The 24,675-nt window shown below is 54.4% G+C and overlaps 1 long non-coding RNA gene across 4 annotated transcripts; it reads right to left on the bottom strand.

The window, feature by feature from the left end:
* Positions 1–1,269: 1,269 nt before the first annotated feature.
* LOC144366638 (uncharacterized) lies at positions 1,270–24,095 on the bottom strand. Of its 4 annotated transcripts, none has more exons than XR_013425736.1 (3): positions 24,015–24,095; positions 20,825–20,915; positions 1,270–2,645 (listed from the first exon to the last, which is right to left on the bottom strand). It is a non-coding gene; the product is annotated as an uncharacterized LOC144366638 (long non-coding RNA). The 4 variants fall into 4 exon arrangements; XR_013425735.1 differs by lacking the exon at positions 24,015–24,095 and adding an exon at positions 22,905–23,970; XR_013425737.1 differs by lacking the exon at positions 1,270–2,645 and adding an exon at positions 18,255–18,491.
* Positions 24,096–24,675: the final 580 nt, after the last annotated feature.

The raw sequence follows: 24,675 nt of genomic DNA, 5'->3' as shown, positions 1-24,675 counted from the left end.
AAATTAGAGAAATTCAGAAATAGAGTCAAGTCAGACGTCTTGGCTTGGGCACAGCAAGCAGAGTTGAGAAGTCATGCACCATTGAACACAGAGGTGCTAAGTGAAGGTCTACTGAGGGAAGCTTCCACATACCCACACGCCCTCAGCTTCTCCAACATTGACAGGCACGCTTGGGCCGAAACCCTGAGGAGACTTGGCTGGGGAAATCAGATCAGGAGAAAAAAAAACCACAGATACTCTATTTAGAGGCTTTACAATGAGGCCCATTTGTCCTATAGTGATGCTCACTAGTCAACAAGCTCCACCCACCAATTTTTTAGTGCCTTGTCCTTAAAGATGGATGGGCAGCCAAGGAACACCAGCCATTTAAGAAAGTTCTTCCACAAGAAAGACAGAGACCAGAACAAATCCCACAAAGAAACTCACGGGAAGAGACAATTCAGAGAGCAGAAATAAACTTGAAAGTCCACAAACACTATCTCAGAGGTAAAAGAGATTAGAATGTACCCATGGAAAAAGAACAGGATGCTTGAAAAAGGAACACTCCATAGCAAAACAAATACAGCAACCGAACTAAAAAAAGAAAATGAAAAAAAAAAAAGCAGGAAAAATCATTAAAGAAATAATAAGAAGAAAATAGTTCCCAAAGAACAACATTTTCAGATTTTTAAAGGCTAGTAAACAGTTCATACATTTTAAATTAAGCCCCATTCTGAGTAGCATGATGACATCTCCTGCTGTCTCATTCTATTCTGCCCAGGATGTGAATCATCCCCTTGACCAGGGTATCCACACTGTATATGCTACCTACCCTTTAGTCACTGAGTAGTTATGTCAGTTATCAGAGGGATTGTCATGGTATCTCAGGTTCAAGTAACCTTTATTTGACTTAATGACCTCATAGCACAAGAGTAGTTATGTCGGTAGTTGAGCTATGCAAAGATGATATAAAGTGATTCCTTTAAATTTAAAAAAAAGGTGAATGTACAATAACATTTGAGAGAGAATCACATTTACATAACTTTTATTACAGTGTATTGTGATAATTGTTCTTAGTATTAGCGACTGTTGTAATCTCTTACTGTGCCTAATCTATAAACTTTATCATAGGTAAAAAATATAGAATGTATAGGATTTAATATTTTCTGTAGTTTTAGGCATGCATTGGACATTTTAGAAGGTGATCCAATAGATAAGGGAGGATCTCACCCCTTCCTCCCTACTGCCCTCCTTCCCTCCCTCCCTCCCTCTCCCCACCCTCCTCACTGCTTTGAATCCATCCTGTGGCATCTTCTGTCAGCACCGCCCAGTCCCTCGGTTCCAGCCAGCCTGGCTCCCACCTCTCTCCAGGGGAAAACAGCCTCGCGCTCCTGCGAGGCTCACCTGGCCTCTTAGCTTTACTGTCACTTACGTGACCATTCCCCTCATTGAATTCCCTCCATTAAGAAGGCAGCCTCCTGGGCCTAAGCTACTTACTGCATATCACTATGAAAAATGTTTTCAATTAAACTAAAATATTTTGAACTTCTAGAAGAACTGACAGTTGATAGTATAAATTAAAATGGAAGTCGCGGTTTGAACAATTCCAGTGGGAGGCCCCGTGAGACAGACTCAACAGGCCACACCCGTCCTCCAGGGCAGAGGCCACCCTTTCCTTCTCCCACCCAGAGCCCAGCACAAGGTCCCTGCGGGATGGCGGGTCCTAGTGGACGCAGGACAGACGAGACAGGGCCATGTCAGGGTCGAGGTCCAGGACTTGGTGACACAGGCCAGCACCCACACATCCTCTTGGGGCCCTTCAGGCACAGGCCACTGGAAATGATCATCCATCAGCCCAGGGCTCCCTAAAAACTGGGTGTCCTGCTCCACGACCCTCGTCCCACTTCCTGGGCCCCAGCCTCCCGGCACTCGAGGAGCTGGAGGTGTCTGGCTGGGGTCTGAGACAACGCAGGCGCTTCCTCTTCTCTTTACCCCAGAGAAACCTGCAGAGTGCCCCCAGGAAGTGGGACGCTCCCTTCACTGGTGAGGATAAGGTTGAGCCTGTCCCCTCTCCAGGGCTTTGTAAAAAGGGAAACAGCCTCTCTCCCTGTCCCTGCAGCGAGTGACAAGACACAGTGGGCTTGTCCATCCCCATCTCCTTCCGTCCACATCAGTAAGAAGCAAGGTGCGAAGCCCAGGGCGTTCCGTGTGCCCACTGACCCGCCTCCTCCTGCCCCAGGGGTCCCGCTCCTGTTTAAAGAAGAGAAAGAAGAGCAGGAGGGAAACGGAGGAGGAGAGACCCCCATGCAGCACAGGCGCTGGCGGGCGTAGGGTCATTTCTTAATGAAAAGACCCGGGGCCTCGTGCGGCTGAGCCCCAGCTGCACCACTGACCACCCCCAGCCCTTTTCTTTCACTTTAGTCACATTCATTCATCTGCCTATTTGTGGTTTATAGTTTGGCACAAAATATGAAAAAAAAAAAAACCTCTGGAGTTGTACTTGTTTGTCTTGTGCGTGAAATGAAGGGGCGGAGGGAGGGAGTGAAGAGACTTCACCGTCCACCTTGTTGGCCTTCATTTCTTGGGCCTGAGGGCAGTTTTTCTTCCAGTTTCTTCTTCTTCTCGTTCACATTGTCTTCTCCTTCTCCGGTGGCTTTGCTTGATTTCTGAACAAGAACAGAGTCACCTGCGGGTTGTTTTGAAGAAATGAGGAGGGCCGGGTTTAAATTCTGGTTTTAAAGTCTGGTACACCAGAATCTAAAGTGTTCATCTCTGTTTTCCAGATTCCAACCATGAAAAGTGATTTCTTGCATCAGAAGGGAAACAGAGGCCCGTGCATCTCACTTCCCTCTAGCCACCCTGCCATGCCTGGATCACCCAGGAAAGTTCCCAATACTCCAGCAGGACCCCCTGAGCGCAGGGCCCTCTGAGCAATCGCCTCAGACCCGCTCCTCCCTTTCACTGTTGCAGAGGGAAACAGAGCAGAGTGGCTTCGCAGGGCCCAGCCCGCTCTGGACTTCTATTCTGCTTCTGAAAGGACTGGGAAGTTCAGTTCTCCCTGGTTCTTGGTTGGGTTGTAAACTGCACTTATGAAAGCTTTCTGCAACTGTTTTTGGCTTCTTCTTTTTAGTTCTGATCAACACGTTTATTTTCCCAATAGACTGTAGGATCTTTGAGAGAGGAACTATATCTGAGTCACTTTTTAAAACATCTCTCATACTGTCTATTAAGTTACCTGGAACCGGAAAAAAGGGCTTCATCAGTCATTCAACAAACCTCTACTGGGGGACCTACTGAGTGCAACCATTTCACCGAGTTGAAAATGGTTGCACTCAGTAGGGTCAGTCCTCTGGGCAGTCCTCCAGCATCTTCAGGCAACTATTTAAATGGATTAAAAAATCCAAGCTCACCTCCTAACCTCATCCTACTGGAACCTGGGTTCTGTCTCTCAATAGGAACCGACAGGGTAGGAGCAGAGAGATGGCAGTCATATAAAAAAGAAAAAAAAGCTTTAGAAGCATCCTTGCTGGTTTCTGGAAACCTGATTGGAAGCCTCCATGAAGCTCCTGGCGATGACACATTCCTGCCACGTGCCACGTGGAAAAATGGAGGCCGTGGCTCGGGTACCAGGGTCCTAATTCCTGCAGGGCCTCAATTGCAGGCCAATCACTCATCCTTTCCACAAATATTGATTGATTACCTACCGTGGGCCAGGCACAGACTTGGCTCTGGAGGCGCACAGAGGAAAGCTGCGGTTAGTGGACAGAGAGAAGTACAAGCGGCCAATTATGCAATGTGAAATCCCTGGGAAGGGACGGCCAGAGAGCACGGCGGTGACAATAAAGGAGGCTCTCTGGGGCTTCGCGGAACTTGGCACAGACAGGGCTGCAGTCAACAGCGTGCAAGGCTGAGTCTCACAAGCAGGAGAGGAGGGCACCCCAGGCAGACAGCACCGTGGGCAGGGGAGGCGGCCAGTCGTGAGGACCGGGGACTCAGGAGAGAAGCTCAAGGGGGTGCTGGGGAGGGGCAAGGCTGAGCAGGAGCCCGGAGCCGGCTCACAGAACCTGGTATGCCGGGCAAAAGGGGCTGGAGACTTGTAGGCACTGAAGGATTGTGACTATCTAGTTCTATCTAGTTCTTCAAGTTAATATAACACACATGACTACGATCATTTACCTGTTAGAAATATAATAGGTGTCTTTCTAGTTGTACCTTAAACATTTAGATAAAGAATGAGACACTAATCTCTCCTTTATCCGTTCTAGGTTTGCCAATTTTGCTATGTCCATGGGCACTGGCTACAGTTAAACTTGGCTTTCTTCCTGATTTTTCTTTTCCTTTTCTTGTCAGCAAATGTTTTAGTCTGTGGTTTTGGTCTGAGGGATAGACACAAGGAAGTTAGGAGAGTTTAAGAAGGAGTACGTAGTAGTGTGGTCTGAAATTAAAGCAAAAGAAAATGAGCTTAAACACTCCTGATCAGCTGAATGTGGTGGGACGTGCCTATAATCCCAGCACTGGGGAGGCTGAGGCAGGAGGATCACAAGTTCCAAGGCAGCCTCAGCAACTTGGCGAGGCCCTAAGCAACTCGGTGAGACCCTGTCTCTAATAAAATATAAAAAGGGATTAGGGATGTGGCTCAGTGTTTAAGCACCCCTGGTTCAATCCCTGGTACCAAAAACAAACAAACAAACAAAAACCCCTGATCGTCCTATGGGGAAAGTAGGAGAAGATTTGGGTCATTCTGGCATCGGGTGGAGGCTGGGGAGAGAAGGGCATAGTTGGACAGAACAGCTTCAGCAGGGAGGAGGTAGATAGGACATGGTTACCACCGGGAAGGATAGAGGGTCAGAACCAGTGTGGGCAACCGAGATGGAGAGGAGGGGACAGGGGACAGAGGGAGAGAGGCTAAAGGGGCAGAATTGACAAGGTGGGGTGGCTCATCGCCTGTGGGGGGGGAGAGGCAGGACTGAGAGATGGCCCTGGGTTGGTCATAGCGAGGTCACTGGTGCTCGACAAGAGACGTTCCAGGAAGCCGTAGGAACAGCATGTAGTTTGGGGTGAGCTGCAGAGAGACCTGGAGGGGTGGGGTGGGGAGAGCGCTGGGGAGAGCGCTCGCTGGAGGCGGGGGACCAGGAGGGTCCTGAACTGAAAGATGGGCCCTCTTATCACCCCTTGTGTGCTCACAGGAACGAGCCAGCAAAGGGGGGGAACCGGAGAAGCCGGAGGAGGAGGAGGGCCCTGCAGGGCAGAGGCAAGCAGGATGGGCCAGGAAGGGCATGACCGGCTCTGGGAGCAAGGCAGAGAGGGCCCATGCACGGGCAGGGGCGTCCGCTGCTGGGGTCCAGCTTCTCAGTGAACTGTAAAGCACATCACAGCTGAGCCCGGGAGGGGAAGATGGTGTTGGAGGTTAAGGAGGGAGGAGAGCAGGGAGGAGAGAGGAGGGGGGAGAGCAGGGAGGAGAGCAGGGAGGAGAGCAGGGAGGAGGGAGGAGGGGAAAGAGCAGGGAGGAGGGGGAGAGCAGGGAGGAGGGGGGAGAACAGGGAGGAGGGAGGAGAGCAGGGAGGAGGGAGGAGGGGAAAGAGCAGGGAGGAGGGGGAGAGCAGGGAGGAGGGAGGAGAGCAGGGAGGAGGGAGGAGGGGAAAGAGCAGGGAGGAGGGGGAGAGCAGGGAGGAGGGAGGAGAACAGGGAGGAGGGAGGAGAGCAGGGAGGAGGGAGGAGAACAGGGAGGAGGGAGGAGGGGGAAGAGCAGGGAGGAGGGGGAGAGCAGGGAGGAGGGGGGGACAGGGAGGAGAGAGGAGAACAGGGAGGAGGGAGGAGAGCAGGGAGGAGGGGGGAGAGCAGGGAGCAGGGAGGAGGGGGAAGAGCAGGGAGGAGGGGGAGAGCAGGGAGGAGGGGGAGAGCAGGGAGGAGGGGGAACAGGGAGGAGGGAGGAGAACAGGGAGGAGGGAGGAGAGCAGGGAGGAGGGAGGAGAGCAAGGAGGAGGGGGGAGAGCAGGGAGGAGGGGGAACAGGGAGGAGGGAGGAGAACAGGGAGGAGGGAGGAGAACAGGGAGGAGGGAGGAGAGCAGGGAGGAGGGGGGAACAGGGAGGAGAGAGGAGAACAGGGAGGAGGGAGGAGAGCAGGGAGGAGGGAGGAGGGGGAGAGCAGGGAGGAGGGAGGAGAGGAGGGGGGAGAGCAGGGAGGAGGGGGGAACAGGGAGGAGGGAGGAGAACAGGGAGGAGGGAGGAGAGCAGGGAGGAGGGGGAGAGCAGGGAGGAGGAGGAGAGCAGGGAGGAGGGGGAAGAGCAGGGAGGAGGGGGAGAGCAGGAGGAGGGGGAGAGCAGGGAGGAGGGAGGAGAGCAGGGAGGAGGGAGGAGAGCAGGGAGGAGGGGGAAGAGCAGGGGAGGAGGGGAAGAGCAGGGGAGGAGGGGGAGAGCAGGGAGGAGGGGGGAGAACAGAAAGGAGGGGAGAGCAGGGAGGAGGGGGAAGAGCAGGGAGGAGGGAGGAGAACAGGGAGGAGGGAGGAGAACAGGGAGGAGAGCAGGAGGAGGGAGGAGGGGAGAGCAGAGGGAGAAGGCGGAGATGGCAGGGGAGCCCACCCCCGGGGACTCCGGAGGACACGTGGGAAAGGGCAGGGAGGGCAGTAAGCAAGCCATTGAGAGCCCCTTCCCATTCACACAGGGCACGTCCCCTCCAGCTCTGCCTCCAAAGCCACAGATAGTGGCAATATGGTAGGAACAACCTAGGGAGGCAGGACCAGGGTGGATCCTGGGTCCCCTGGGCACCTCGACTCCTTCTCTCTCCCCAGGCTGACCATGACTGAGATCTTGTCCCCACATGACCACAAAGCTCTCTGCCTTCCCAGCCACCAAGAGGGGGCTCTTTCCTAGAAGAAGGAGCCATTGATGTGGTGACCCCTAGGAAATGCCCGCCTGTCAAGAGAGCCACAAGAGCTGAGAGTGACCAACACAGAGAGGGTGTCCGTTTACATGGTTTGATCAGACATCAAGATGGGATTCGCTTTTCTGTCTACTTCTGGGTTTTAAATGCTCCTTCCCCACCTTGAACCTGGGAATTTTCACTGTGGCTAAATGTGACCGGCATCCGCCACCCCAGCTCCAGACCCCTGACACCTGGGCCCACTCATTCCCCCGCGGCTCTGCCGTCTGGTCCATGGGAAAGCTGCAGCCCCTCTGGGCTAAGCCCCGCAGAAAGACACAACCCCCCCCCCCGGAGAGATAGATAGTGCCTCCCCTCCACAGGATGGTTCCAAGTCACTTGTCTATCAGCAAAACCCAGGGTCCTCTTAGCTGTATTCCAGTTGATGAAAACAAGGACAAATGCGAGCCATGGTTTATAATCCTATGACAGGCTTTAGGGGAAAAAAAACAACCAGTACGGTGGCCATCTGATGTCCTGCACCTGATAAGGTTTTGCTGTCGCTCCTCAGAGGAGCATGTTCTGCAGGGCAAAGAGAATGAAGTCACCCAGGTGCTCCGAAGAGTCAGGAAGGGCCTGGATGGGGGACCTGTCCTCCTCACTGGCAGCATACCAAGGTGAAGGTAAAAATCTGGCTCTGGCCAGGGGCCGAGGTGTGCCGCTGTAATCTCAGGGGGCTGGGAGGCTGAGGCAGGAGGATCAGCCAGCCTCAGCAACCTAGCAAGGCCCTAAGCAACTCAGCAGGACTCTGTCTCCTAAAAATAAAAATGAAAAAAGCGCTAGGATGTGGCTTAGTGAGTGTGTGCCCCTGGGTTCAACCCCTGGTACCAAACAAAACCAATAAAACTGACTCTGCCAGCAGGTATGAATTTGAGCAGTGACCCAACCCCACTGAGCATCAGTGTTCTCGCCTCTAAATGAGTGTGTTCTCAGTACTCACCTTCTTGCCACTCTGGCGACCGCAGGGGCTCCATTTTTAACACAAACTAAGCTTTGAACACCGAGGCACAGGAGCTCAGTCAACGTCAGCCCATCCGTTCCCAGTCTGCAGTGATTCTCGGTAAAACTGATGGAGTCCAGACCCAACTGAGCTGGAATCAGGCTCCACAGAGACTGAGGCTTCCCAGGCACAGAGTACACAGGAAACAGAGCCGATGGAAAGGCTCCCCAGCTTTCTGGGTGGGCCCCACTGCAGGGTGGGGGCGCACCTGCTGGTACCTGGCCTAAGTCCATCCCTTCAGGGCCCAGGACCCTGGGTTCTCCGTCCTATTTGACAGACTTTGGGAGCAGAGTGGAGACACAGGGAGGGAGGGGAGGGGTCCCAGGGGGGTCCAGGATAATGAGGAACTCTTTTCCGTTTACTTTTCAACTGAAAACTCTCTGAGGAGGGTTTCTTCCTCCTCCTTCCCTCACAGTAGCCAGCCTCGGGGGTCTGTGCTGAGAGCTTTTGGTGACTCAACACCTGGTCTCTAGTCAGTGCTCCATAAGCGTTTGGTGAAATCACTGGGATCGTGACCATCTTCTGTGACACTGTCCTTCCCGCAGTGGGCTCCAGGCCCCACCAAGGGTTCCCTGTTCCCTGAAAGGAGGCCTCTCCCTCTCCAGACAGAATAAACCTCCCTGGGCCTGGAGTGTACCCCCAGCGGCTGTAGATGGCAGTTATTTTTGAACACGGCTTTTCCTACGAGATTATTTTCTCCTTGAGCGCAGACATCAGGCCTGCAGCCCCCGGGACATCCAGGACAGTGCAGACACAGCCTGGGGGACAGGGGGCGGGAGGACTCCCGATTACCTTTCTGGGCAAAGCAGAAAATCTCTGCTTATGGAGAGTTCAAGGAGGGGACAGCCACTACAGGTAGAAGTGGGAGGAGCTGGGAAGCTGAGACCGGAAAACAGGAAGGGGTGGAGGCAGCACCTGGCAGGACCCCCTCCCCTGTTGGGGTCATCAAGGTGCCATTTAAAGAGCTAGAGTCCACCTGGCCAAGCCCAGGTAGGGCCATTACTGCCCCTATGTCAGAGTCAGGCACACCCCGGGCCAACGTGGACTCCAAGACGTGTCCCACTGCCACGAAGGTTTTCAAGTCTTGGTGTCATGATATATTCTCCACCTGGTCCCCAGTTTTCCATCACCATGGCAACAAAATCCCCTGCAACAGGCGGCCGCCAGATGATTCCATCTTCTCCACGGAGCTTGTGCCCAGATAATGGAAGATGTACTCCACCATCCACCGCCTGAGCTGTATTCAGAGGCTCCAAAAGCATCTCGATGTTTCTATCCTGGACTGGCTTCACCTGGGTGGGCTCAGAAGGGGCAGTGGCATTACAAAGCCACCATGGGGACAAATTCCTGCCCCACCAACGATCCCGAGGAACCCTGACAAAGAATGGAGAGGTGACAAGGCCGCCTGATCTGTCCCTTTCCCGGAGCTTACTTGGGATCAAACTCACGTTAGGTCACAGGATTGATCCTTAACTTATCAACGTTCATCAGCAATATCAGCTGGGAATTCAGGATTCCTGACTCTGCCTTGCAACGGAGGAGCCATGAGCCCTGAGCCAAAAGCGCTTTGGGTTAACACAGGGAACGTGGACGAGGTCAGCCACCGGGTCTAACCGGCGACCTCGGCAGACTGGCCCCTACGGCCACTTAGGCCACGGCTGATGGCCACAGGACTTCCAGGACTCCCATGCCCCCTGGCCACACAAGCCCTCTCCCATCACAGCTCCAAGATCTGCTGCAACCGCAGGTCTGTGGCCAGGCTGTCCCCAGTACTCCACCCCTGAGGCCAGCACTGTGTCCAGATCCACGCCAGGACCACCCCCACCCACCTCTCCATTCTTTGCCGTTTCTCAAACTGAACCAGAATCACTTTAGACAGTCATGCAAGAAGATGCACGTTTCCTGAGTCCAGACCAGTCCCCTTGATGCGGGAGCCTGGGAATCCACATGAATACAGTCACCTGCCGCCTCTTCTGAACGGGGGGGGGGGGGGGGGGGGGGGGGGGCTAAGACGCATCTGCCACCTGCCATCTTCAGCCCCAAACGTGCCGTGGTTCTCAAAGCTCCTCCCTGGGCTGGGAGAGGGGAGGGGTGACATGGCCTCCGAGAAAATCAGGGTCAGAGTCGGGGTGTGTCGGGAGAGAAGGGCCACCGAGCGAAACGAGAACCATGCAGAGGGCAGCACGGGACCTCAGGAGGCAGGACGGGGACCTCAGAATAGGCAGCATGAAGATGAGGGTACGGGGCAGAGGAAGCTGGTCCTGAGAGGGACAATACAGGTTAGAAGGGGCAGGGGGCCTATCTCCAGCCCCTGGGAGAGAGCAGCCAAGTGCAGCAACAGAGACCAACCTTCAGTTCTGCCTTCCGTCCAGCTGTGCCACACTGGGTAGGTCACTGGCCCTCTCTGAGCCTGAGTGTCCCTCTGTACAGAGGAGCTGATGATGGTCCTTGGGCTGCCCACTGTGAGGAGGGGCATGGAGTAAAGGGCTTTGGCTGCAGGGATTCTAGGCATGTCAAAGAGCTGGCAGGCGTCATTAGAGTTGTTATCAGGGCCCAGGTACAAGAGGAGGACCCCAGCCTGCAGCCCTGGCACCTCACTTCTCACTTGCGTAGGGCTTCTCTGCCTACTCCCTGTGTGTTCTTGGGCAAGATCCCTAACTTCTCTGTGTCTTTGTTTCTTCTGCAAAATGAGGCTCATTCTTCATAGGGTTGTTGAGTGAATTAAATGGATTAACGTTGATAATGGACTTAGAACTTGACGGGTGGCTGATGTCCACACACACTAGGGAGCAAAGGGCCTCTTTGTCAAGGAAGCCATGAGGGAGTGGACAGGTTCCCGAGGAGAAAGAAACCACATGCGCAGCTCCTCCTGCACCTGTCTCCACCTAGGAGAAAGGAGAAAGGCCTGGTTCTCTGGCCTCGGTTCTCCGGCCTCGGACCTCCGCCTCGGACCTCCGCCTCGGACCTCCTCCTCGGACCTCCTCCTCATACCCGCTTCCCCACAGTGGCTGCCGTTTAATGCCTTACCACGACCGGCCGCTAGAGGGAGCCCCTGCCCCCGCAAGGCAGCTCCAGAGACCTTGGCCTTGGCCTGGGGCAAACTCGAAGCTTCCTAGCTTGAGCCTTTGTATTCAGGGTGGTGGATGTTGCCAGTGAAGTCAAACAACAAGTGCTGGCGAGGATGTGGGGAAAAGGGTACACTTGTACACTGCTGGTGGGACTACAAATTGGTGCGGCCAATTTGGAAAGCAGTATGGAGATACCTGGGAAAGCTGGGAATGGAACCACCATTTGACCCAGCTATTGCCCTTCTCGGACTATTCCCTGAAGTCCTTAAAAGAGCGTACTACAGGGATACTGCTACATCGATGTTCATAGCAACACAATTCACAATAGCTAGACTGTGGAACCAACTTAGATGCCCTTCAATAGAAGAATGGATTTTAAAAATGTGGCATTTATACACAATGGAGTATTACTCAGCACTAAAAAATGACAAAATCATGGAATTTGCAGGGAAATGGATAGCATTAGAGCAGATTATGCTAAGTGAAGCTAGCCAATCCCTAAAAAACAAATGCCAAATGTCTTCTTTGATATAAGGAGAGCAACTAAAAACAGAGCAGGGAAGAAGAGCATGAGAAAAAGATTAACATTAAACAGGGACCAGAGCGGGGAGGGAAAGGGAGAGAGAAGGGAAATTGCATGGAAATGGAAGGAGACCCTCAGGGTTATACAAAATTACATACAAGAGAAAGTGAAGGGAAAGAGGAAAAAAAGGGAAAGAATGAATTACAGTAGAGGGGGTAGAGAGAGAAGATGGGAGGGGAGGGGAGGGGGGACAGTAGAGGATAAGAAAGGTAGCAGAATACAACAGTCACTAATATGGCATTATGTAAAAACGTGGATGTGTAACCGATGTGATTCTGCAATCTGTATTTGGGGTAAAAATGGGAGTTCATAACCCACTTGAATCAAATGTATAAAATATGATATGTCAAGAGCTTTGTAATGTTTTGAACAACCAATTAGAAATGGAAAAGAAAATATCAAGATAGGAAACAACCTAAATGTCTATCAATAAAGATCAGCCAAATTATTGTAAAAAACAACAACAACAACAACAACAAAAACAAACTCGCAGCTTCCACCTTCCCGAAGCCCAGGCACCCGATCCCTGCTCTGTGCACGATCTGTTCACGCCGAAGCTACAAGACGGGGGCCTTCACCTTGCCCCGCTGTCCACTGAGCCAACCAACTGCCCAGCCAGGGAGGGGGCAGGTTAGCCTAGCAGGTCCCCGGGGGCCCTGGACAGCGTGGTCCTCTCCCTCCACCTCTGGGGAACCCGCCGGACCCCACCAGGGAGGACCCTCACCTGCTCTCCCCGCCCCTCACCTGGTCTCCCCGCCCCTCACCTGCTCTTCTCCTCCACAGACCTCCAGGGCAGAGGCTGGGCAGGGGCTGGGGAGGCCATCGGCTCTGCTGAGGTCATTTCCCCAAGCAGGGGGCAAAGGCCACGGGGAGACTTCGCCGGCCCCAGGGGCTGTTCCCCAGGCGGAGACTGACCCCGCTCAGGCATCTCTCTTGGGGGGCCTTGAAGGAACCCCACTGGGCCCTGCCGTGGGGGACAGCAGTGCTGCGTGGGCATCCCCAGCGCGGTCAGCTGGCTCAGGGTGGCCTGGGAGAGGAAGGGGAAGGAAGAGGGAGGGCAGAGCCAGACGGTGAGGAAGAGGGTGCCAGCCACCTGCTCCCAAAGCCACAGGGCAGGTGACCATGGACTGAAGCCTCAATGACCATGAGCCCAAGGAAACCTTTCGTCTTTATAAATGATCGCCTCGGGTATTTTGTCTCACAGCAGAAAACTGACGAACCGTGACTGCTCCCGTGAGTACAGGATGGAAATGGGGGGCCAGGGCTGCCTCAGGGTGGAGGAAACCCCCCAGCCCCACCTCAGCTCGGGGCCAGACCCACATCCTCAATGAAGACGACCTGGCCCCAGCACACACTTGGTCAGTGAGATGAGGACCAGACCTCATTCTGTGGTCTCTGTTGAAAGCCCAGGAGCCAATCTCACCCTAGGAAGGACCCCAGGCACCCGGGTCAAAGGTGCCAATCTCACCCTAGGAAAGACCCCAGACACCCGGGTCAAAGGTCGTGCTTCAAACCACCCGTGAATATTCCCCAAAGAAAAGAAATCGGACATCGGGGAAATGGCCCCAGCCGAGAGCAGGATAGGGACCCACAGTGACTGAATGTCATGTGAGATCTAGATGGGATCCGGGCAGAAGAGGGCACGGAGCAAGATCCAAGAACCCTGGATGGAAGACGGAGGGCAGCTCATGGTACTATAACTAGTGCTGGATGACGCCGGCCCTCGCTGGTGACGGAGGCCAGGTCGGGTTCACAGTGGGCAGCAAGGGGTGGCCGTGGGAACTCCGCCCGCAGCCTCACACTGTGGGACTGCAGGGGCCGAGCCCGTCACCAGCCTGATGGGTACAAGGACAGGCTGAGGGAGGGAGCCCGGCTGTGCGTGTGACCCGCTGGGCACACGGTTGGCAGCTGTTGGTCAGCGGATCCTCCTCCAAAGGCCAGGAGGTGGGGCGGGGCCAGGAACCACAGCAGCCATGGCGGACAGAAGTCAGCCACCCAGAATGTCTCCCTGACATTATGTTTCTTATTTAAATATCTAAAGAAAATGACTAAACATTAAAATCTCAACAACCTGGGAGCAGAGATGCAGGTGCCCATTTGGTTCCTTCCTCACACGTCGATGGTCACCGTCTCTAAGGTCTCATGAAGTCCATCCTGGGAGCCGTGGACTCAACACCCGAGTCACCCTCTCTCACCCCTTGCCTCCCCTGTCCTGGACACCCCCAGCCTGCCGTCATCAGCCCCGCGGCCAGCTTGCCCGTCCATGTCCCTCCCTGGCATTTGGGGCGTCCACCCAGGTTCAGCAGGGCGTTTGCTTCCGGCTGTTGGAGCAGCAGCATCTGCTCGGCAGCCGCTGAGAGCCCTTGGGCAGCCGCTGAGGTGCTGGAGAGCCTTCGAGGGTGACCAAAGGACCAGAGGAAACTTCCTCTCCTCAGCAGGTGACTCTCCTCGTCAGAGGTACCGGGAAGCCTGAGGACACTTGTCCAGAATCAAAGCTGCCCCAGGAACTGCCACCCAGGGGCACCCAGAAGGTCGGGGACACTCTGTCCACCCCTGCTGGGGCCCTGCCCTGTCCACACCCCAGGAGGGGTCTGCCTCCCCGCAGGGCACACCCCAGCCCCAGGGCCCCAGGGCTGCATGGTGGGGGCAGCAGCAAGCACCCCTCCACGCGGCTCCCCGAAACCCGTGCAGCAGGCCTTTAAGGAAAGATCTCACCAGCTTGGCTCTGTGTCTTCCCTCGGAAACCAAAAGCATCTCATCGTCACGACCCCCACCCACACGGCCCCCAGCCCCCCGGGGACCCAGCCTCCTCCAGCCCCCGTAAAAGTAGGATGAGAACCCAGGAACTCCAGGGGGACTTCCATGTGGGGGAAAGACAGGAGGCTGGAGTGGTCCGGGGGACCCAGTCTTGGGTCTTGCTGCCCCACCCCCGGACTGGACCCCATTCTCCCTCCACTCTGCCAGGTGTCCCCACTCCTGTGCGCCCACCCTGAGCTCCAACAGGCTGCTGCACACTCTGCCCAGGCAGCAGGCAGCCAAGCCAAGGAACCCCACCCCCGGGAACTGACCCTCAGAGCCACAGGCGTGAGCAAGGAACAGAGCCACGTCACAGCCGCAGGGACACAGGCGGGAGAACAGGGAAGGCATGGGGGGGGGGCCTCCCTGGGAAAGAGCCCTGAGCAGAGGGACATCTGAGCCCTGTCATGGAGACAACCGGGGAGAAGCCGTTTAAGAAGGACCTGAGAGGAGGTGACAGAAGGTGCAGGTGACAGACCTTGTTACAGTTCTGGGAAAGCAATGTCATGGCTGCCGTTTCACAGAAGAAGAAACAGAGGGTCTGGAAGGTTGTGGGGCTCACCAAGACCACACAACCAGCATGTGTAGCTAAAGCCACCTAGTCTGACTCGGAGAGCTGTGCCGCGCCTTTCCCACTGTCTACCAGTGTGAGGACAGGTACAGGTCATGTCCCTTAGATGCTCACATTTTAGAAAGCCCAGGCAGTGCTGGTCCACCTGGCTGGATGGGGACAACCCCGGGGACACGGCAGAGCACGCCACAATGAAACCTATTAAGATCTCTGCTGTAGAACCCGCTCGTCAGCACACTAGTAGGCTAAATGCAGCCGTGTTACAGTCTCCGTCCAGGTGAGGCTGAGCCACCAAATCCAGGTCACATTTGATGCCAACTGACTTGGATTTCAGCGCTGGCTGCGTTTCCACCGAAGGTGCAGCTCTGTGAGTTCTAGAAACAGTGGCTCTGTGAAGCCAGAGGAGCAAAGCCCCCTGGAAATCAGGCCACCTGCGTTGACCTCCTGGCACGGCCCAGCCTGCAGTCAGCAGCCAGGGCGGGGACTGGGTGCCCACTTCCTGCTTGGCAGACGGGCAGGGGCAGCCCTGAGCTGCTGGCAGCAGGCAGAGGAAAGGGGAAGGGAGGTGCAGGTCCGCGGGCCACGCTTACAAAGGCCTGGGGGAGGCCCAGCTCTCGGAAGAGGCCACCCAAAGAGCTTCCCTCTCAGCTCTCCGTGCCCTGGCTGGTCCTGGGCTGGATTGGAACACCTCGCCAGAACAGGGAAGTTCTAGGGACAGACACAGAAAAGCACTTTAATTTAAATTTCTACAAAACCACCTTCCTTTCTGAGTCTTGGTCCCCCGGGAGATGCAAGGCGATTCCGAGATCCCCCCGGGGCTCCCCCTCCCTCCCTGTGCTAGCCACCCTCCCCACTCAGCTCCTTGGCGGGGACAGCACCTGCTGCAGGGGGAGCAGAGGAGCCCCTTCTTCCTTCTGCACCTGCTGCAGGGGAAAGCAGCCTCCCGGCCAAGGTCAGGTTGCAACTCACAGCCGAGGTTTCACCTCTGCCCTGGTCAGCATTAAGAGTCAGCATTAAGTGTAGACTCGTGGGCAGCCGAGGGGGGGGGGACATGCCGTAACTCTGGATTTCCTTGGGAAGTGGAGGAAACATCCATCATTCATTCTACAGATGTCTGTGGCACCAGGAGTTTGGGATGCATCAACGAACAAAGCCACAGAAATTGCTGTGCTCGCCTGCAGACCCGAATGTCAATTCCAAACATTCCACGCAAAGGTGCTGGAGTCCTGAAGAGAGGGTACCAGCACGGGGCAAGGGACTCATCCTCCGACCTCAGGCCATTGGTCACAGAGCACAAGAGCCCGGGCCTGGGTTCATTCCCGCTGCCTCTGTTTTAATCTTGCCTCTCTCACTGACAAAACTGCAGTTTTTCTTTGTTGTATTTGTTTTCTTTAAAAAAAAAACATCTAAAATGGTAGTCACCGTGAACTTCAAGGTGCCAGTCTGGCCGTTTTAGGTGTCCAGTTCAGTGGTGCTGGCTACTTTCACCCTGTTGTTTCTTCCTGAGTTTCAATAAGTCCCGGCTCCCTCATGGGTTCCGTGGGGGTGACAGTAGTGGGTGACCGCGGGGATTACATAGGACGGTCCAAGTGGGAGGACCCAGTGCCGGCCTGTACCAGGAACCCAGCAAACACTGGCCGCTTTAGGCAGCCTCCTCCCTGCGTCCCTCCTGCTCAGACCACCTTCGAGGCATGCTGGCCACCTCTCGATGACTAACATGTCCCCACATTGAGTGCACCCCCCATGGTGTCACCCAGCTCATGGGGCCACCGTCAGATCTAGTCCAGCCTCTGGCCCAGCTTCCCCGGGGCTCATCATCCTGGTGGACAGCGGCCCCTCTCCTGGCCAAGCTCCTGCCCAGAGGGCGGGTTAAACCCTGGGGTGGAGGCCCCGAGCCCTGCCCCAGGGTTCAGCAAGTGTGAGGAGCCCCAGGACCTGACTCCGCAGCCAGTGGCCTCCTCCTGAGTCTCCCCTCCAGCGAGCGCAGTTCTTGAAACAGAAGCTCCTTGGGCCAAACCCTCCACCGTCCTCCCCTGGGGCAGACCCTGCAGCCCTGCCTGGTGCTCCAGGTCCGCCTGGCCCAGTGCTCCTCCCCTCTCTGCACACCCTAGGCCTCCGCGCTGCTGTTCCCTCCGCCAGGAAGACATGGATCCCGCGCTCACCTGGCCCCGCACCTCACTCGTACCTCTCACGTGCCCACCTAACCGGGAACCCATCTCCTCTCTGCCTCCCTCCCTCCCTCCCTCGCTCCTCAGTCTGCTTTGCGTTCCTTCATACATGGCACCATTGCCTGAAATCAGTTTGCTTATTCACTTGATTGTTATCGATTATTGGTTATTACCCTCAGCCATTAGAATGTAAGACCACAGGGCAAGGACTGGCTGCTGGTCAGTGTCCCCAGAGACAGGAGCACTAAAGGTCTGCTGAATGAATAGACAACACTGCACCTTCCCCACATGGCCATGGGGTCTTCCAGGCCCGAACCTTGCTCAGGCCCCTGGCTAGGTTTCTTGCTCCTCTTCCTGAGACCACTCCAGCCATCCTCAGCTGACTTGCAGGTCCCAGGAAGTGACCCAAACACGGACACTTCCAAGCTTTTGCACATGTGCTGTGGATCTGGAACATTCCTCCTCGCCGGGTCTGCAGGAGGACTTTCGTTTACAGACCCAGCTCAAGTGCCACCTTCCCATGACACCTCCCCAGGCTCCTGAAGACAGAGCCGCCCTGTGGCTCCTTTGTCTGGTACCACCCTCTCCTGGTCCCTGCCCCTCTCATGTCCTTCAGATACTCCATCTGTGACCTTGACCAAGGCCTGGGCCTCCTTCATCCTGCATGCGGGAGTCAGACTGGAGTCCAGCAGGAGGGCATGCCCAGGTGTTGGCTGAATGGAGGAGAGAAGGAAGGGGACCACCAACCCCACCAAGTCCGACTTCTGTCATTGTCACCCTTAACACAGCAAGAGTAGCTCGTGCTGGTTGTCAATGCCGATACCCGAGTGTCCAGATGGAGCCTTCCCAAATGTCCCAGGACTCTCCCCGGCTGCTCCTGACCCGGGTTCTTCCTCCCAGGCAGCCGGCCAGGGGTTTAGGGAGTGGCTTCTTGGCAGGGCCCTACCTGGGTGCTGGGCAGAGGAGGGAGGGCTGAGGCTGGCTGCGCTCACCACAGGGTTGACCTCTCCCCTCTAGGAGGAAAACCCCTCAGCTTTCCCCTCTTCCCAGAATTGAGGAAAAACATGGGTGTGGGGGGGCTGCTTCTTATCACAGCAGAGTGGCCAAATACAGATTTTCCCAGAAAAGTTGGTAACGTAGTGAAACGGCTTGGTCGAATGTTGGACTGTGTGGTTTCTCAGGCTTTATCAGAAACTCTGAAAACAAACAGATTCTTTCCCAGCCGGGACCCCTCCTGGCCTTGGTGTTCCGCTTCTGCGGAAATCAAATGCAATAATGAGTCCCTCTGCAGGCCTGGCCCCCGATCAGGTCCTGACCCGGCAAACTTCTGGTTTAAAAGGTGACATCTCAGGCTGGGGACTCGGTGGCAGAGCATTTACCTAGTGTGCTGGGTCCCGGACCAAGCACCTAAAGAAAGAAAAAAGTTGGCCTGTCATGTGATTCCACTACAGAGGAAAGATGCCCTGAATTGTGAGAAAATCCTCTTTTCCATTGAATATTGTGATTTTAAAAGGCGATATTTTTACTCTGAAAAGAAGCCGGTGAGAGAACAAGACTAATGGCTAGAGGAGCAAAGACCAGGCTTAACGTGATGGTGGTAGTGATGTTGAAAAGTAAGATGATTTTTAAAAAGCAAGAAAAGGCATGTCTGGCTTGGCGCCTTTTCCAGACTTACAAATGTTAAATCTGCAAAACTTCTAAGGAGTTTAGCTCAATATGAGGCTGATACCCAGCCGGATCTGTGGCTCCCTCTAGTGGCCGGATGCATTTCTGCATTGGCCACTTCACAGGTGCTGGGGACCCAATTTCTGCCCCAAGGCAGCCCAGGAACGAAGACCTGTCACTAGCTTTCTGGAGTCTACTTTTTTCCTCACCGTCACTGCTCCCCTACTTTCCCTGTTCTCTAACCCCCAGCTCCACTTCATCAACATCCTCTCCTATGGGTTTTTGGGTGTGTGTATAGTGCCAGGGATTGAACCCAGGGCCTTGTACATGCGAGACAAGCACTCTACCAACTGAGCTATGTCCCCAGCCCCTCTCATAGGTTTTTAATAACCAAATAGATCAAGTCCAAACTTTAATGTGCATAATAAATTATATTTGTCCAGTAACCAAAGTTCATAATTTGCTTTTGCTCCAGTTGTCTGATCCTATCCTTGTAAGGTAGATAAACTCATTTTACAGTCAAGCAGCCGGAATATCAAAAAGGTAAAGTGACTTACTCAAAATCACACAGTTAAACATAGCACTAGGAATTAAATTAGGATAGTCTGAGTCCAAATGATAAGGTTTCCATTTCCACTACAACAGATTTTGAAAGGGGGAAGTTGACTATTAATGTGAAATTCAGAGAAGTAGTAAAGAGGAGTTAAGTTTCGTCGCTTTTATCAACATCCCATGGGGGAATAAAGCATTTAAATGAGACAGTATAATCAGAGAGGATCACATTGCTTCTCACCACATCTGAGGGGCTGATTCAGAAAGGTCCGTTAGTGCTAAGTCCCATGACACACAGGGTATTGTAAAGGCAAGCTCTGCCCCAACTGGCGGTTGGAACTAGGAATTCAAATGACCTGGGACAAACGAGAGCCCTCCGTGAAGCTGTGTGGGACACACTCTCCAGTGTATTCCTCATGAATTCCAGCACCCTGGACAGATGGCGGCCCCTGGCAGGCAGGTCATCATAACAGGGAATTTCCCAACTAGGGATCTCTGAGGAGAGATCCCAGGGGCCTAAAGTCAGTCCAAGTACCAGAGTCTCTCAGTGCCAGAGAGGCCCCGCCGCCTTCCTGCTGTGCTTTGGTAGACACCTCGGAGGGGGTGTCAATTGGTGTAGCCATTTTGAAACCTGTACCTTGCCACCCGCTCCTGGGTATAGACCCAACAGAAATGCTTAAGTAGATTAACCAAAGTGCACCTCTGAGAATGGCACAGCCAGCCAGGTGCGGTGGTGCACGCCTATCATCCCAGCAGCTCGGGAGGCTGAGGCAGGAGGATTGAGAGTGCAAAACCAGCCTCAGCAACAGTGAGGTGCTGGGAAACTCAGTGAGACCCTGTCTCTAAATAAAATATAAAATAGGGCTGGGGGTGTGGCTCAGTGGTCGAGTGCCCCTGGGTTCCATCCCCAGTATCCCCTCAACAACAACAAAAAAAGAATGGCACAGCTGTCCCCAATGACCCAAGCTGGAAGCACCCAAATGCCATCAACAGTGGGTGGAAGACAGAGCAGAAAGGCAAAGGTATGAAAAATGAGAGAAATAAGACCAAAAAAGGGAAGAGGATCCCTTTATATGAATTTCAGAAAAAGGAAACAGACCAGTGAAGAGAGTTAAAAAAACTAGGGAATTTTTTTTTTTTTAAAATTCCAATACAGCAAAAGCAATTCTAATGGGAAAGTTCACAGTAATCAACACCAAATCAAAAAAACAAGCAGAAAGATCCCAATGGACAGCTCATGGCTGCACCCGGTGGAAACCAGAAGAACATGAACAAACCAAACCAAAATTAGTAGAAGGGAAAAAACAGTAAGAATCAGAGCCTACGTAAATGAAATAGAGACTAAAAAAGACAATGTAAAAGGTCAACAAAATGAAAAGCTGGTTCTTCAAAAAGATCAAGAGGATCGACAAATCCGTAGTTAGACTGATCAAGGAAAAAAAAGAGAGAGCACACCCAGATGAAATCAGAGTCAGAAAAGGAGACTTTCCAAGTAACAGCACAGGGTGCAAAGGGTCACCTACCTGTCAACAGACTTGATAGGCCGATCCCTGGCCACGTACACCCTACCAGACGGAATCATGAAGACACAGGAAGCCTGAACAGACTAGTAACCTGTAATGAGATTGGATCAGTTAAAAAAATCTTCTATCAAAGAAATGCCCAGACCAGATGACCTCAATTCTCACTTCCACCAAGCACCAAAGAAAGGATAATACCAACGCCTCTTTTTTTTTTTTTGGTACTAGGAAGTGAATCCAGGGGTGCATACTGAGCTACATCCCCAGCACCCCCCACTTTTTTTTTTTTTTTTTTTTTGCATTATAGTTAGAGCCAGGGTCTCACTGAATTACTTAGGGCCTCACTAAGTTGGTGAGGCTGTCTTTGAACTTGCAATCCTCCGGCCTCAGCCTCTGGAGCTGCTGGGATTACAGGCATGTGCCACTGCGCCCAGTCCAATTCCTCTTAAGTTCCTCCAAAAAGCTCAAGAGGAGTGGATTCCTCCAAACTCACGCTCAGAGCAAGTACTCCCCCAATACTAAAACCAGACAAAGACACGACAAAGAAAGGGAACTGTAGGCCCATATCCTTGACGACACAGATGCCCAGATGGTCAGCGCAATTCCAGCAAATCAAAGGCGGCAGCAGCACACTATAAAGATCGCTCCCCGTGGTTTCAGTCAGCTTCTTTGCCACTGTGACCAAAAGACTCGACAAGAACAATGAGAATCAGAAAGGTTTCTCCTGGAGCTCAGGTTCCAGAGGGGTCAATCCATAGATGGCCGGCTCATTCCTCGGGGCTCAAGGTGAGGCCGAACATCATGGCCAAAGGGTGCAGAGGAGGAAAGGGGACCGGGACATGGCCACCAGGAAGCAGAGAGAGAGCGTGCTCCACTCAGCAAGGACAAAATGTGACCCAAGGGCACCACCTTTCCCGGCTCACCCGCCTGCCCACATTTACCACCCAGCTAATCCCTTCCTGCGGGTCAGCATCTGGTTATAACGGTCAAGGCTCTCACAGCCCAGCCAGCTCACCGCTGAAATTTCTTGCATTTTCTCACCCATGAGCTTTTGGGGGACACCTAAGCTAAACCACAACAACCAAGAGCGAGTGGGATTCACGCCTGGAACGCAAAGACAGGTTGATAGATGCACAGCACACAGCACACAGCACACAGCACACACAGCACACAGCACACAGCACACACAGCACACAGCACACACAGCACACAGCGCACAGCGCACAGCACACAGCACACACAGCACACAGCACACAGCACACACAGCACACAGCACACAGCACACACAGCACACAGCACACAGCACACAGCACACACAGCACACAGCACACAGCACACACAGCACACAGCACACAGCACACAGCGCACAGCACACAGCACACAGCACACACAGCTCAGTAAACACCATCCACCCACCAACAGGAGGAAGGCCCTGAACCAAGCACCACGGGTGCCTGACACTTAAACAGGGAAATTTGCTTTGATCAGAAAGATAAACAATTGAACTCAAGCAATGAGGAGAGGCGGTGGCAGGTCCCCATGAAGGCAAGGCGGATGCGGCCCTGCTTTGGCTCCCACCTGAATGCTGCTGGGGTGGGATCGCCAGCCCCCTTGATAAAGATGGGGAGGCTGGGTGGCCTGGTCGGGTTCTCGGGCACCAGGGCTCGTGGCCTCCCGGGCCGAGCTCCCTGAGCCTCTGGTGCCATGGGGGCCTGGGCTGAGGGACGGCTCCTGGGAGGCCGCCTCCCAGCAGGAGGGTGACGTGCCTCCTGGGCAGAGGACTGGCCTGGAGGAGGGGAGGGACGGTGCTCATGCTGCAGGCACCCCGGGTCCCCACGGACAGAGGTCGCTCAGGAAGCCTGTGGGCAACAGGGGGGACCACAGCCCAGAGGAGCCCCAGCCCTGTGTCCAGGGCTGCGCTGCGCAGTGAACCCTCGGGAGCAAGCCAACCAGAGAGTTGGCTTCTGGCTTTTGAATGCGACCGTCCCTCTCTTCTGAGGTTGCACTTTCCAAGGCTCCAGTTACCGAGATTAACCACAGTCCAAAAATATCATGGAAAGTTCTAGAAAGAGACTTCACTCACATGACTTGTTGTTGTTCATCTCTTCCTGTGTCTGATAAAACTTCACCACAGGCAGATATGTATAGTAAAACAGCAATCATGGAGTTCAGGCTGGGGCTGGAGCTCAGTGGTTGAGTGCGGGCCTCACACGTGTGAGGCACTGGGTCCGATCCTCAGTGCCACATAAAATAAATAGACAAAATAAAGACATTGTGTCCATCTACAACATATACCTGGAGTTCAGGACTGTCTGAGATTCAACCACCACCACCAATAAGGGGGCGAGGGGGTGCTCCTGCATTGCAGGGTGTCTTGGTGAGTTTCCAAGTAGAGGGCCTGAAGAGTCACTCTCATGGGCAGCCAAGAATGCACTGAAACCAGACTTTATCTATGAGGTGATCGGGGCGATCATGGGACTCTTTAGATCCTTGATAATTTCACTCTCAACCGATTAAGCGCCGTCCTTGTTCCCACAAACCTTTTTGTGCAGTACATTTGCTTAGCAAATCTTTTTAAAAATTTTTAAAATTCCCACAGTAAGATCAAAACTTCCCTATTAAACACAAACAGGATCTGAATCTGTGAGCTCTGGCTCTGTGCCCAGCCTGCGCTCATGGCCACTCCACACCTGGCCACACCACTCCACCACAGCCCCAGTGCCGTGGAGCAGCTGCCGGCCTGTGAAGGAGAGGGCATGTTGGCGAGACCTTTGGGGACATTCACGGGGATGTGGCCGGGAGGCCCCGAGTCCTTCAGGAGAAATGATGTGTGTCGGGCTGCCTCCCTAAGCCACAGAGCATCAGGGGTGTTCCCTGGGTCACCAGCCCCAGGGTGAACCCGAGCAGCCGGGACACTGCGGGTCCCAGGTCAAAGGAAGAGCAGGGCTTGCTGTGCAGGACTTGAAGACAGAGAGACAGAAGACCCAGGAGGACAGTGGTGGGACGGCCCATAGAACAGGACTCTGACCCACAACCTGCCCAGGAAACCGAGCCCTTATCTACAGGAGCAGCCCAGGAAGCCAGCCCAGGAAGCCAGCCTGCTGTGAGTCACCCGCAGGGCCTGGATGAGCTCTTGTGACCACCAGGAAGCTACGTGATAACTTCTGCAGCAATCGCCCCAGACTCCACTGACCTGTTAATAACTGACAGCCTCCCGACCTGCTCCAACCAGACAGCCACTGAGCTTCCCTGCACCAACCACACAGTCGCCTGCTTGAGCTCAGCCGCCTGCAACTCCCCCTCACCCCCCTCACCCCCCCATCCTCCCCCCACCCTCGCCTGCAGCCTCCTGCTGAGGCACCACCTCCACCATGTGATGGTGACGGACTCCCTCCCTGGGCAGCTCTGAGCCCAGGGCTGGTGCCTGTTCTCGTTTCATAGGTCTTAAGGGTTTAAACCAAGCATGGCCCCTAGGAGCTGGGCCCCGTGTGGCTGCAGGTCACCTGCCTAGAAGACCCCCTGCACAAGCAGCACAAGCAAGCAAGCTGCTGCCCTCTGCAGGGACTTCCAACCACCTGCCACATCTGCAGACTCTGGAAGGGGCGCGCAGACAGCCCCTGTCTTTGGTCTGTGCTCCTTCCTGGCCCCAGGCCCAGGCCTAGACTGCGGGGCCCAGGAGTAGCCATAGGTCTGTGTTGTGCCTAGGCTTCCTGGACGGAGGCATTCTCCACTCCCTGCTTCTAATCCCGCCGCCAGCCTCTGCCACAGAGCACCCTCAGCTCCTCACGAGGCCACGTGGCTGCAGAGAGCGGTTCCCCCTTACCTTGGGTACTTCAGTTCCTCTGACCCCGGGC

This window comes from Ictidomys tridecemlineatus, chromosome 9, assembly GCF_052094955.1.
Source record: "Ictidomys tridecemlineatus isolate mIctTri1 chromosome 9, mIctTri1.hap1, whole genome shotgun sequence".
Classification (NCBI taxonomy): Eukaryota; Metazoa; Chordata; class Mammalia; order Rodentia; family Sciuridae; genus Ictidomys; species Ictidomys tridecemlineatus.
The sequence above is the reverse complement of the archived record's forward strand: the minus strand, read 5'-3'. Positions and strand labels throughout refer to the sequence as shown.